This window comes from Pleurodeles waltl, chromosome 10 (genome assembly GCF_031143425.1).
Source record: "Pleurodeles waltl isolate 20211129_DDA chromosome 10, aPleWal1.hap1.20221129, whole genome shotgun sequence".
In the NCBI taxonomy this organism is placed as follows: domain Eukaryota; kingdom Metazoa; phylum Chordata; class Amphibia; order Caudata; family Salamandridae; genus Pleurodeles; species Pleurodeles waltl.
In genome coordinates this window covers 120,696,281-120,710,655 of record NC_090449.1, presented here as the reverse complement: position 1 = coordinate 120,710,655, position 14,375 = coordinate 120,696,281, and positions in this window count along the sequence as shown.

Genomic DNA, 14,375 nt, shown 5'->3' with positions numbered 1-14,375 from the left:
TAAGTGTGGACCCCCAATAAAAACGGACACCTCCCCCTCGTAAAGTAAGAAGAAGAAAAGAGCAGGTGCAGGTGTGAGCAAGATTAGGCAGGGTGTGTGAGCGATAATAAGGGTTTTATGGCATGGTGTGCCTTGATGCTATCTGATTCGGCCACTGGGAGAGGGACTGACCAAACAGGTTTGGCCTGAGGCAATGGTTCCAGCTTGCCCAGGTCAGAGAAAAGTCAATCAAGGTGTACGTGTCCTTGGAATCAAATCTGACTGTATTTTAAGCCTATGTGAGGGCAACTTTTAAAAATGGCTGCCGTGTATAAAATGGGAGCCACGAGTGCAGGACGAAAATGGCGATTTCGAGGTGAAAACGCTGCTGGAATTGAGCGAAAATGCTCATGCTTAGTGTACTAGTCATTATCGGTCTTTTGATACTAAAATCGTACTGCTGTGGCAAAGTAAATTACATGGGTCCAGAATTTTTAGAACCACAGCAGTCGCGGTCAGGGGGAGCCTCAGGATTCCCTCTGCAGGTGTCGATGTGGGGGCTCAGGGGGGGCAATCAGGGGGGGCAACTCTGGCTACTCACGGTCTCGCAGTCGCCGGGGAGTCCTCCCTGAAGTGTTGTTTCTCCACAAGTCGAGCCGGGGGGGCGTCGGGTGCAGAGTAGCAAGTCTCATGCAGTTGTTTTAAAGTTGCTCCTTTGAAACAAAGTTGCAGTCTTGGGTGAACAGAGCCGCTGTCCTCAGGAGTTTCTTGGTCCTTCTAGAGCAGGGCAGTCCTCTGAGGATTCAGAGGTCGCTGGTCCCTGGGGAAAGCGTCGCTGGAGCAGTGTCTTTAGAAGGGGGGGAGACAGGCCGGTAGAGCTGGGGCCAAAGCAGTTGGTGTCTCTGTCTTCTCTGCAGGGTTTTTCAGCTTAGCAGTCCTCTTCTTCTTAGGTTGCAGGAATCTGAGTTTTTTGGTTCTGGGGAGCCCCTAAATACTGAATTTAGGGGTATGTTTAGGTCTGGGAGGGCAGTAGCCAATGGTTACAGTCCTTGAGGGTGGCTACACCCACTTTGTGCCTCCTCCCTGAGGGGAGGGGGGCACATCCCTATTCCTATTGGGGGAATCCTCCAAAATCAAGATGGAGGATTTCTAAAAGTCAGAGTCACCTCAGCTCAGGACACCTTAGGGGCTGTCATGACTGGCCAGTGAATCCTCCTTGTTTTTCTCATTATCTCTCCTGGACTTGCCGCCAAAAGTGGGGGCTGTGTCCAGGGGGCGGGCATCTCCACTAGCTGGAGTGCCCTGGGGCGTTGTATCACGAAGCCTGAGCCTTTGAGGCTCACTGCTAGGTGTTACAGTTCCTGCAGAGGGGAGGTGTTAAGCACCTCCACCCAGAGCAGGCTTTTGTTTCTGTCCTCAGAGAGCACAAAGGCCCTCACCACATGGGGTCAGAAACTCGTCTCTCAGCAGCAGGCCGGCACAGACCAGTCAGTCTTGCACTGAACAATTGGGTAAAATACAGGGGGCATCTCTAAGGTGCCCTCTGTGTGCATTTTTTAATAAATCCAACACTGGCATCAGTGTGGGTTTATTATTCTGAGAAGTTTGATACCAAACTTCCCAATATTCAGTGTAGCCATTATAGAGCTGTGGAGTTCATTTTTGACAGACTCCCAGACCATATACTCTTATGGCTACCCTGCACTTACAATGTCTAAGGTTTTGCTTAGACACTGTAGGGGCATAGTGCTCATGCACCTATGCCCTCAACTGTGGTATAGTGCACCCTGCCTTAGGGCTGTAAGGCCTGTTAGAGGGGTGACTTACCTATGCCATAGGCAGTGTGAGGTTGGCATGGCACCCTGAGGGGAGTGCCATGTCGACTTAGTCAATTTCTCCCCACCAGCATACACAAGCTGGCAAGCAGTGTGTCTGTGCTGGGTGAGGGGTCCCTAGGGTGGCATAAGACATGCTGCAGCCCTTAGAGACCTTCCCTGGCATCAGGGCCCTTGGTACCAGGGGTACCAGTTACAAGGGACTTACCTGGGTGCCAGGGTTGTGCCAATTGTGGAAACAATGGTACATTTTAGGTGAAAGAACACTGGTGCTGGGGCCTGGTTAGCAGGGTCCCAGCACACTTCTCAGTCAAGTCAGCATCAGTATCAGGCAAAAAGTGGGGGGCACTGCAACAGGGATCCATTTCTTTACACAAGCCCCCCACCAGCCCACAGGCCAGGAGACTCAGCCAAGGCTGGGAGAGTCTTCCTAGTCTGTCAGGCAAGGAAGAGTAGAGGAAATAGGCTGGTTTATTGCAGGGCCTACTCTGCCTTACATTCTCCTGTTCAGGTCATTCCCTCTGGGGAACTGACTCACTTCCACAGTGATAGGACCTAGTCTGAATTGCCTCTTGTCTGTGTCTTTAATGTCTCCACCCATTCTCTCTATTTTGGGGTTAGAGGTATCCACCTCTGCTAATCTGGGTTACCCAAAGAGGTTACCCAGAGCTGGAGTAACCCCACCATGACCAACAGGGTCAGGGGACCTAACTTGCTATTTGGCATGGGGTCAGACCACCATGCCAAGGATAGTGCAGCCATAAAGGCTAACACCCAGCAGAGGCCACTGACAGTTGTCAGTGCCCAGAACCACACCTTTAGCTCTTCACCTGCAAGGGAAGGAGCTAAGTTACAGGCTTCTTGGGGTTCAGGGTGCATGTCTGCTTTGTTAGAGTGGGGGGTTACTACATCTTGTAGTAAACACCCTTCTTCCACTCTTTCTTCTGTTAGCTGAGGAGCCACCCACTCAGGCTTAACAGTTGCCTGACTAGCCAGGACTTCTTGTGGGTCAGGTTGGACTTTACCAGTGCCACTTTTGGAGTTCTCCCCTACTGGAACAGAATCTCCTTGGCTTGCTGGAACCTTGGTTAAAGGTTGTCCACCCTTCCTACACTGTTTTCTTTTCTTTTTCTTCTGGGGCCTGCTTGCAGTTACTGCAGGGGTAGCACCTCCAGAGTCCTTGGGAGAGGACTGGCACTGGACCAGTTCCTCTCTTGGGCTCTGACTAACCTCTGGGTAGGCATTTCCAAGGAGACAATCAAGGGGAAGGTCTGTACTGACTACCACCCTTCTCCAGCTAAAAGTCCCACCCACTTCTATGGGCACAAAAGCCACAGGCCTATCAGTGACCCTGTCTGGGCTAACTCTTACTCTGGCCATCTCACCTGGGATGTACTGGTTTGAGAACACCAGCCTGTCATGCACAATAGTGTGACTGGGACAATTGTCTCTCAGGGCAGTGGCTGGGATTCCATTCACCAGTAGGTGGTGGAAGTGTCTACTTCCCTCTGGAATCTCCAACTCACCTGTTGGGCCCTTTTTCCAGTTGAAGGCTATGAAGACCTCCTCATCTGAGGAGTCATCTCCAATGGCTACACTGGTCACCCCTGGGATTTTGCTAGGGGGTTTGTTTTTGCGACAAGAAGTGTCCTTGGTGTGGTGCCCTGTCTGTCTACAGTTATGGCACCATGCCTTAGTGGCATCCCAGTTCTTACCCTGGTACCCACCTTTGTTTTGGGTTGTGTCTCGGGGCCCACCCACCTGGTCTGGTTTTTGGGGGCCTACAGAGGACTCTTTTTCTTTATTTCTAGTGTCACCCACTTTCTCCCGGGGAGGCTTTGTAACCCCTTTCTTTTGGTCACCCCTACTGGAAGTTTTGGTTACCCTAGTCTTGACCCAGTGGTCTGCCTTCTTTCCCAATTCTTGGGGAGAAATTGGACCTAGGTCTACCAGATACTGATGCAACTTTTCATTGAAGCAGTTACTTAAAATGTGTTCTTTCATAAACAAGTTATAAAGCCCAACATAGTCATGCACTTAATTTCCAGTTACCCAACCATCCAGTGTTTTCACTGAGTAGTCTACAAAAAAAACCCAGGTCTGGCTCGAGGATTTTTGAGCCCCCCTGAACCTAATCCTGTACTCCTCAGTGGAGAATCCAAAGCCCTCAATCAGGGTAGCCTTCATGAGGTCATAGGATTCTGCATCTTTTCCAGAGAGTGTGAGGAGTCTATCCCTACACTTTCCAGTGAACATTTCCCAAAGGAGAGCACCCCAGTGAGATCTGTTTACTTTTCTGGTTGCACAAGCCCTCTCAAAAGCTGTGAACCATTTGGTGATCTTATCACCATCTTCATATTTAGTTACAATCCCTTTAGGGATTTTCAACATGTCAGGAGAATCTCTGACCCTATTTATGTTGCTGCCACCATGGATGGGACCAAAACCCATCTCTTGTCTTTCCCTTTCTATGGCTAGGAGCTGTCTCTCCAAAGCCAATCTTTTGGCCATCCTGGCTAACAGGAGGTCATCTTCACTGAGGCTATCCTCAGTGATTACAGAGGTGCTGGACCCTCCTGTGAGGGGAGCAGCATCTCTGACTATCACATTTGGAGACAGGGCTGGATGGGCCCTGAGCTCCCTAATTACGACTGGAGGGGGGAATTCTCCTCCAAGTCACTAACTTCATCCTCTGGGAGGTCATCCTCAGAGGGGTTGGCTTTCTCAAACTCTGCCAGCAGCTCCTGGAGCTGTATTTTGGAAGGTCTTAAGCCAACTGGTATCTTCTTTATTTTGCAGAGAGACCTTGGCTCCCTCATCTTAAGATGGAGGTAAGGGGTGATGTCGAGTTCCATCACATTCTCTTCTGCATTAGACATTATGGCGGTCATTCTGACCGCGGCGGTCGGCGGTCGCTGCCCGCCAAGCGGTTCCCGCCGAAAGACCGCTCCGCAGTCAAAAGACCGCGGTGGCAATTCCGGCTTTCCCGCTGGTCTGGCGGGCGACCGCCAGAAGACCGCCGGCCGGCCCAGCGGGACAGCCCCTTCAACAATGAAGCCGGCTCGGAATGAAGCCGGCGGAGTTGAAGGGGTGCGACGGGTGCAGTGGCACCAGTCGCGATTTTCACTGTCTGAAAATCTTTGTGGGGCCCTGTTAGGGGGCCCCTGCACTGCCCATGCCAGTGGCATGGGCAGTGCAGGGGCCCCCAGGGGCCCCACAGCAGCCGTTCCCACCATCCTGGTTCCGGCAGTGGACACCGCCAGAAACAGGCTGGCGGGAAGGCGCTCGGAATCCCCATGGCGGTGCTGCAAGCAGCGCCGCCATGGCGGATTCCCTGGGCCAGCGGAAAACCGGCGGGAAACCGCCGGCTCACGTTTTCTGACCGCGGCTTTACCGCAGCGGTCAGAATCGCCCAGGAAGCACCGCCAGCCTGTTGGCGGTGCTTCCGCCGCCCTCCGCCATGGCGGTCATGGACCGCCAAGGTCAGAATGACCCCCTATGTTTCTAAAAGTTGGAAAACTTTTTAAGAATCTAAAACTATTTCTAGAACTTAATTCAAACTTTCACAAAACTTTTAATCTCTAAAAGAAATGCTAACAGGGACTAATACAAGGCCCTAGCAGGACTTTAAAAAATTTAGAAAAATAGCTCAAATTTCAAAAATCAGTTTCTAATGACAATTTTGGGAATTTAGTCGTGTGATCAGGTATTAGCTGAGAAGTCCAGCAAATGCAAAGTCTTGTACCCCACCGCTGATCCACCAATGTAGGAAGTTGGCTCTGTATGCACTATTTCAAAGTAAGGAATAGTATGCACAGAGTCCAAGGGTTCCCCTTAGAGGTAAGATAGTGGCAAAAAGAGATAATACTAATGCTCTATTTTATGGTAGTGTGGTCGAGCAGTAGGCTTATCATAGGATTAGTGTTAAGCAATTGTTGTACACACACAAGCAATAAATGAGGAACACACACTCAGAGACAATTCCAGGCCAATAGGTTTTTGTATAGAAAAATATAATTTCTTAGTTTATTTTAAGAACCACAGGTTCAAATTTTACATGTAATACTTTAAATGAAAGGTATTGCAAGTAGGTACTTTAGGAACTTTGAATAATCACAATAGCATATATACTTTTCAAATAAATCACATATAGCTATTTTAAAACTAGACACAGTGCAATTTTCAACAGTTCCTGGGGGAGGTAAGTATTTGATAGTTTTTGTAGGTAAGTAAAACACCTACGGGGTTCAAGTTTGGGTCCAAGGTAGCCCACCGCTACCACACCAGCAGCTCAGGGCCGGTCAGGAGCAGAGTTCAAAGTGGTGCCCAAAACGCATAGGCTTCAATGAAGAAGGGGGTGCCCTGGTTCCAGTCTGCCAGCAGGTAAGTACCCGCGTCTTCGGAGGGCAGACCAGGGGGGTTTTGTAGGGCACCGGGGAGGACACAAGTTAGCACAGAAAGTACACCCTCAGCAGCACGGGGGCGGCCGGGTGCAGTGTGCAAACACGCGTCGGGTTTGTCGTTGAAATCAATGGGAGACCAAGGGGTCTTTTCAGCGATGCAGGCAGGCAAGGGGGGGCTCCTCGGGGTAGCCACCATCTGGGCAAGGGAGAGGGCCTCCTGGGGGCCACTCCTGCACTGGAGTTCCGATCTTTCAGGTCCTGGGGGCTGCGGGTGCAGAGTCTTTTCCAGGCGTCGGGATCTGGGAGTCAGGCAGTCGCGGTCAGGGGGAGCCTCGGGATTCCCTCTGCAGGCGTCGATGAAGGGGCTCAGGGGGGGCAACTCTGGCTACTCACGGTCTCGCAGTCACCGGGGAGTCCTCCCTGAAGTGTTGTTTCTCCACAAGTCGAGCCGGGGGCGTCGGGTGCAGAGTAGCAAGTCTCACGCTTCTGGCGGGAAACGCAGTTGTTTTAAAGTTGCTCCTTTGAAACAAAGTTGCAGTCTTGGGTGAACAGAGCCGCTGTCCTCGGGAGTTTCTTGGTCCTTCTATAGCAGGGCAGTCCTCTGAGGATTCAGAGGTCGCTGGTCCCTGGGGAAAGCGTCGCTGGAGCAGTGTCTTTAGAAGGGGGGGAGACAGGCCGGTAGAGCTGGGGCCAAAGCAGTTGGTGTCTCTGTCTTCTCCCTCAGGGTTTTTCAGCTTAGCAGTCCTCTTCTTCTTAGGTTGCAGGAATCTGAGTTCCGTGGTTCTGGGGAGCCCCTAAATACTGAATTTAGGGGTGTGTTTAGGTCTGGGAGGGCAGTAGCCAATGGCTACTGTCCTTTGTGCCTCCTCCCTGAGGGGAGGGGGGACACATCCCTATTCCTATTGGGGGAATCCTCCAAAATCAAGATGGAGGATTTCTAAAAGTCAGAGTCACCTCAGCTCAGGACAACTTAGGGGCCGTCCTGACTGGCCAGTGACTCCTCCTTGTTTTTCTCATTATCTCTCCTGGACTTGCCAAAAGTGGGGGCTGTGTCCAGGGGGCGGGCATCTCCACTAGCTGGAGTGCCCTGGGGCGTTGTAACACGAAGCCTGAGCCTTTGAGGCTCACTGCTAGGTGTTACAGTTCCTGCAGGGGGGAGGTGTTAAGCACCTCCACCCAGAGCAGACTTTTGTTTCTGTCCTCAGAGAGCACAAAGGCCCTCACCACCTGGGGTCAGGAACTCGTCTCTCAGCAGCAGGCTGGCACAGACCGGTCAGTCCTGCACTGAACAATTGGGTAAAATACAGCGGGTATCTCTAAGATGCCCTCTGTGTGCATTTTTTAATAAATCCAACACTGGCATCAGTGTGGGTTTATTATTCTGAGAAGTTTGATACCAAACTTCCCAATATTCAGTGTAGCCATTATGGATCTGTGGAGTTCGTTTTTGACAGACTCCCAGACCATATACTCTTATGGCTACTCTGCACTTACAATGTCTAAGGTTTTGCTTAGACACTGTAGGGGCATAGTGCTCATGCACCTATGCCCTCACCTGTGGTATAGTGCACCCTGCCTTAGGGCTGTAAGGCCTGTTAGAGGGGTGACTTGCCTATGCCGTAGGCAGTGTGAGGTTGGCATGGCACCCTGAGGGGAGTGCCATGTCGACTTAGTCTTTTTCTCCCCACCAGCACACACAAGCTGGCAAGCAGTGTTTCTGTGCTGGGTGAGGGGTCCCTAGGGTGGCATAAGACATGCTGCAGCCCTTAGAGACCTTCCCTGGCATCAGGGCCCTTGGTACCAGGGGTACCAGTTACAAGAGACTTACCTGGGTGCCAGGGTTGTGCCAATTGTGGAGACAATGGTACATTTTAGGTGAAAGAACACTGGTGCTGGGGCCTGGTTAGCAGGGTCCCAGCACACTTCTCAGTCAAGTCAGCATCAGTATCAGGCAAAAAGTGGGGGGTAACTGCAACAGGGAGCCATTTCTTTACATGGATCCTCTGCAGAACTGGATCCGCGGATCCCAACTTGATTCGCGGATCCAGGAAAATGCAAGGCCCTGACTGGGTGGCCACAACCTGACAGAAAAGATGTGGCTGCCATTTTGTTTGTCCGTCGGCTGGTAGATGGGAGAAGACGAGAACAGAAACACATAAGTGATCAGGATACAGGTATCCTGACCCCATAGGACACATAGAGTGTTCCCTTAGGGACCCCTTGTGGGCAAAACAATTGCACTTTTTTTTTGTCCGATCCATATATATATATATATATATATATATATATATATATATATATATATATATATATATATATATATATTGCCCAGATAAAAGATGGAAAAAAAACCTTCCCAGTGCATCCAACCTCATGCTGCGCACGGCCAAAGGCTGTGTGCAGCTTGGGTTTGTGTACATGCAGGAGGGTTGACACAGCCAAACCATGCCACAAGTGCTGCTGGTTATATTTACATGTGTGCGAGGTAAAAGAACATAGAAATTCACTGAAAAAAACAAAGGTTACAGTGACATTATAGTTATGTGTTGAATTTACTCGTACAAACCATAGAAACTCACAAGTTATAATTATGGTTAACTCAAGTGAAAATAACTTGCGCCCTACTATAACTATGTTAACGCGTCCCTTTATGTAAATTTTACACACATCAGGACTCGTTTTAGGCCGATGAATCTTTTGACCCAGTGATGAGACACCGTAGAACGAGATAACTGATCAATATATCAAGCAATATGTCAATGATATTATCAACATATATCACCACAACATACTTTACTTTAGACATTGATTAAACTGTTGACGCAACCATGACCTTTCAGTCATGAATAACCACACCTTTATTTGAAGTTTTGTGAATTTGATTCCCTATTGATTACAATCTAATAATAAGAGTATCAATCTCAAAACCAAGAAGCAAAAGAGTATAGACACGATATGGCAACTGTGACGGGATTTTGATAATGCAAAGATCACAAACATAAAACACCAATGTGAGATATACACCGATCAGAATGCATAGAACATCATATACGTCTTAGTTCAGCATGGCACAATGGCAGTCACGTCTATTTGCGTCAGTCAAGTGATTGCCTAACCTAACCACTAATTTGCATCAGCATGTTGGGCTTCATGCAAAATAATTTTGAACACCAATTTGGAAAACATCTAGCTAAGGTCTGTATCCAAAAATACACAGCAGTTGGTACCTAGAAAGGAAAAGCAGATAGACAAATTACGATAGCAATTGTCATAATTACCCTCCTTGGAATGAGTCAGCATACAGGATCAGTGTTCGTCTTCAGGACATCAGTTAGACCGCAGTCAATCTGCTTCGTCTAGGGGACGGGGGACACTTCCCTCATAAGGAGGAAAAGTGTAATGGGGCAGTCTATGGATGAGGATGGTTTAAGTCTCAAATCACCAAACAGAGTGACAGAGTTTCTGGGTGCAATCAATATCATTCCCTACCTAGTTCTCTCGAGTCTTCTGTGTCATGGATTTTCATCCCTTTTTTGCGATACCTTCCCCCAAAATTCTATTGGATAATCGCTATACCCCACTGTCTTTAGCCTATCAAATTATGCATTAGGTAATACAGTTGTCACCCCACGATAATTTATAACACTTTGATTGGTCTTCATAATTGACGTTTTTCGTAGGTGGCACATTCGGGGTTACTTCATTCTCTGGCACATTCTTCAGGTCAAAAGTTCTCTTTTCCATGGTCGATTGTCCTTGAAAGTTTCCATATTTGTTGCAAAACGTATAAAACTTATACTAAAACAGCTAGCATGCGGATGGGAATGGAGCATGACTTGCTACATAAAACAAAGAAAAGAACACATACTGGGTCATGGCCTTTTGCGAATTCGGCACACTGAAGAAACAGAAAAATATGCTTTAATATGAGAGCCACACGACTAAGTTTTCGGCTCACGCTAACTTAAGACTTATGGATTCTAATAAAATTTAATTTCATAGGTGTTAACATATTCAATTAATCATAATGCAAGCAATTATCTCTTATAGTCGACATTAGTATATGTGTACAATAGCAGCTTCACACTTAATTGCGTTAAGAATACATCCAAGCGAATAATATTTTTGTGATCGTTTTTGGATACAGCATTGTTAGGTATAAGCATTTCACATCTAATATGTAATATTTAAACTAGTCTCTCTCAACTATAAATCGCGCCTTTGCACAGAGGTAGACAGGAGAAACCAAAAAAACAAAATGGCTACCATATTGTCTATTAGGGGCCCTGAGTGGTCGACTCAGGTCCAGGGGATAACTGCTGGCCAAAAAAGTCCTGTGGTGGCCTAGTGTGGATACCTGCTTGTGATATTTTTTTTTATTCTGGGAAGCTACTGGTGGAAGCAATGAATGTTACACCAACAACCCCGTGTAGGTCTAATGCTTGTCCTCGATGCCGAGAATGTGTATTTCTTTTCCTACGCATTAAAGAACGGTGGGGCAGATTTAAGAGCCCCTAGCACCTCCTTGAGCCACATAGCATAATGTTTTTTACACTAATGTGGCCCAATGAGGCTTAAATCACTGCGCCAAATTTACAAAGTGGCGCAATGCATGCTTTGCGCCACTTTGTAATCCCTTGCACCACATTATGCCTGTGTCAGGCATAATGTATGCAAGGGGGCGTTTCCCCATCAGGGGGGGCGAAAAAATGGCGCAAAGAAATCTAAGAGATTTCTTTGCATCATTTTTTTCGACACTTTTAATACCTGCTCAGAGCAGGCGTTAAAAGGAGGCACACCATTTTTTACAATGGGCCTTAATGGGCTTTGCAGGATTAGCGTCGAAAAAATGTACGCTAATCCTGCAAAGCTCTGAACTGTGTGGAGCGCTACTTTTCTTAAATCTGGCCCTAAATTCCTGTAGTCCTCTGCCGCTAATGTCACAGCTTTGCAACACAGTTCCTGCTGTCCCTATATGGCTGTTTCTGCTGGTCCGAGACATTTGATGTGCACATACTCAGCAATAACAGATATAAGTGTAGCAGAAACTGTGAAAGAAGGAAGAGGGACGTCTCTGCGGCCCCTCCCTCTTGCTTGACTTTGTCAAATTGCTTTGCTTCATTATCAATTATAGGGAGAAACAGGCACTTTTTAGACTTTCCACTGCCTCATTGGCTGCGCTGGCCATTATCAAATCTGCATACTAGTGACAGGGTGAGCCGCGGAAGGAAGGAGGGTGAAGCTTCCTTTTGTTCACACATCAGAGTGGCTAACTGTCTCCATCCCCTGCCAGAAGTCCACATATCTTCAGGAGAGGCAGAAGAAATGAAGAAGCTAATACTGTCGACTGTGGCATTATACTTTCAAGGGCAGAGGGCCTATACAAGTGTTAATTTATAGCCCAATGCTACTCCATTGTTTTCAACAAAACTGTCAACATTCCACTGTTCTAATCACATCTATAGTTTGAATGTTGATAGATTATGACACATCACCTTACAGGCACTGTGAGTCACTAGGTTTGGCAGCAGATAGACTTGGTGTTATTATGTGAGATAAAGATACCTTGTGTCGAAATGAAGGCAATATGAAAAGCCCCTTTTCGATATTCCTCGTTTGCTACCACTTTTGTTGCAAGCCTTTGGCAGAATACTATCCTAATACTATTTTCTTTCATTCCCTAAATTGTAGATAGTGGCATTGTGTTCTGAAGGTGGGAAATCCAGAATTTGGGGCCATCATGAGCACCAAATATCTTCCACCATTGTCGGTCATCTAAAAGATCAATGGTTAATCGGACAAAAACTGGTCAAGAGTAGGTGCCTTCCAGAAGTGTAGTGCACAACCAACTCTTCTGGCCCTCTTGTGTCAGTAGGTCTTGCAGAACATGGGCATTCTTCACATCAATGTGTGATCTCACACACTGATTTTTTACTGCTGTTGAACTCAGTACGGTCAACCTTCTTTTGTAGTATCAGTGTCCAAAAGACTGGAGTTTTCTCCACAACAGTCTCTGGTCAGCAGTTTAGGACATTCCAGCAGTCTGGACTTTGTATCAACAATCCCCTATCAGTAATGTAAGAACGGTATTCTATCTAAATATAGACTCAAAAATATTAGGTGGTGATAACATAGTGGTCCAAATATTGTGGCTACACAAATATTGTGAGCACAAATATTGATGACAAGTAGATCTTTTTTACAATACTGAAGTTTAAAATATAGTTTAATACAACATAAGTTTTATTAAGTTGTTTTATTGTGATGCATTCTGTATTTTATTTCATTATTTATGTAGTTGTTTAGTTACATTCAAATATTATATTGTTGATGTGTGTGTGTTTAAAGCTCTTTTTTATTTTTTTATTTTATTAAAACACAGCACATTAACAATTAAAAAAATTAAAAATGTAAGCCTATTTGCCTCAACCAGTGTGAAAGTGAAAGTGCTTCTCCTCTAAAACATGGTTTGATTGATATATCCACAATTGGCACATTTAATTTCCCCGTAAGGCCATAGTACAGTGCACCACATGTGACCAGGGCATGTAGATTAAATGCTACTATTGGAACTGCAGCACTGCTTGTGCCACCCAATCAAACAGTCCTTAAACATGTCTCAGGTCTGCCATTGCAGAGCCTGTGGGTGCAGATGACACTGCCATGTCGACTTGGCATTAAGAACCTCTTGCCAAACTTTAAACTTCCCTTTTATTACCTATAAGTCACCCCTAAGGTAGGCCCTAGGTATCCCACGGGCAGGGTGCCATGTAACTAAGAGGTAGGACATGTATTGTTAAGCATTACATGGCCTAGTATTGAAAACCTACCTGTTAGAAATGGGGTCTTTGGTTGCCAGTCAGGATACCTCCTGTACAAGCAAGGACCCTCACTCTAGTCAGGGTAAGTCACACGCAATCCAAATTATCCTGTGCCCACCCCCTGGTAGCTTGGCACTGAACAGTCCGGTTTAACTTAGAAGGCACTGTGTAAAGTATTTGTGCAATAAATCATGCAATAACACAGTATAAAACCACAAAAATACACCACAAAGTGTTTAGAAAAATATAGAATATTTATCTGGAGAAATGCAGGTAAAAAACGATCAAGTTTTGATAAGTACATGTTGAAATATCACTTCAGAGAATGATAAAAAGAGTTTTTAGTCTTTAAAAAGCAACACATGGGGGGCGTGGCCAAGATGGCGGCGTCAGCGGATGCGTTTCCGCGAGCACTGCCGCCCGGGCCTCATTTACAGCATTGCGACCCCTGTGCATTGCCTCCCGGGCGCCCCTGCTCGCTGGGGGGTGAGTGGAGACGGCGGGCGTGCCGGAGAGGAGACCCGGAGCTCGCTAGCGGGTGCGCAGAGCCGTCAGTAAAGGGTGTCCGCCGGGCTAACGCGCGCGGCGAGGAGGGAGGTGCGGCCGGCCTCGCGGTGAGGCCCTGCGGACCCGGGGGCCCAGAGCAGCCCAGCGAGACCAATGGAGACACCGGGAGAGACCCGGCGGAACCGGTAAGGGAGCGGAGCGTCGCTGAGGCCTGGGGGCCACGAACTGGGAGTCCTTGGCGGGCTCTTCCTCTGGGGCCCGCGTGCCCTTTGCTGGGCCTGGTGGTGGAGCCCGGCTGTGAGGAGGTGGCGGCAGAGAAGAGGGGAAGGCTTGCCTCTGGGCTCCCAGCGGAGGGACCTGGCTTGGTTGGAGTGGGACCCCGGTCGGCGGCACAATCGGCCCGCGGTGAACTCCTCAGAGACGGAGGAGGAGGAAGGAACTTGGTTGGCCCGGTGTTCGGGCAAGATGGCAGCGATGTGAGTCTGCGGCCTAGCGTGGAGTGTGGAACAAGAAGCTTCGCTTACCTGACTTAATGAGCAGCGAATAGTCCGAGGAGGTCACTGGCGCAAGAGACGAGCTGGGCGCCTGGGCGGGCTCGTGACAGTGCGGTCGGGGCCCGAGGCTGGCGTCCGGTACAGGAGTGGCAGTCTCATGGCATCCTCTAAATACAAGCGGGATCAGTCGGTGAGGGACATGCTGACTAGATCCCAGCCGGCGAAAAGCGGCTCAGCTGAAGGGTCCGCGGCGATAAGGAGCAGTGATGATCGAGGGGAGGTGGACGACAACAGTACAGTGAGGCCCCAGTCACCAAAGGCTTTCTCTCCTCCCTG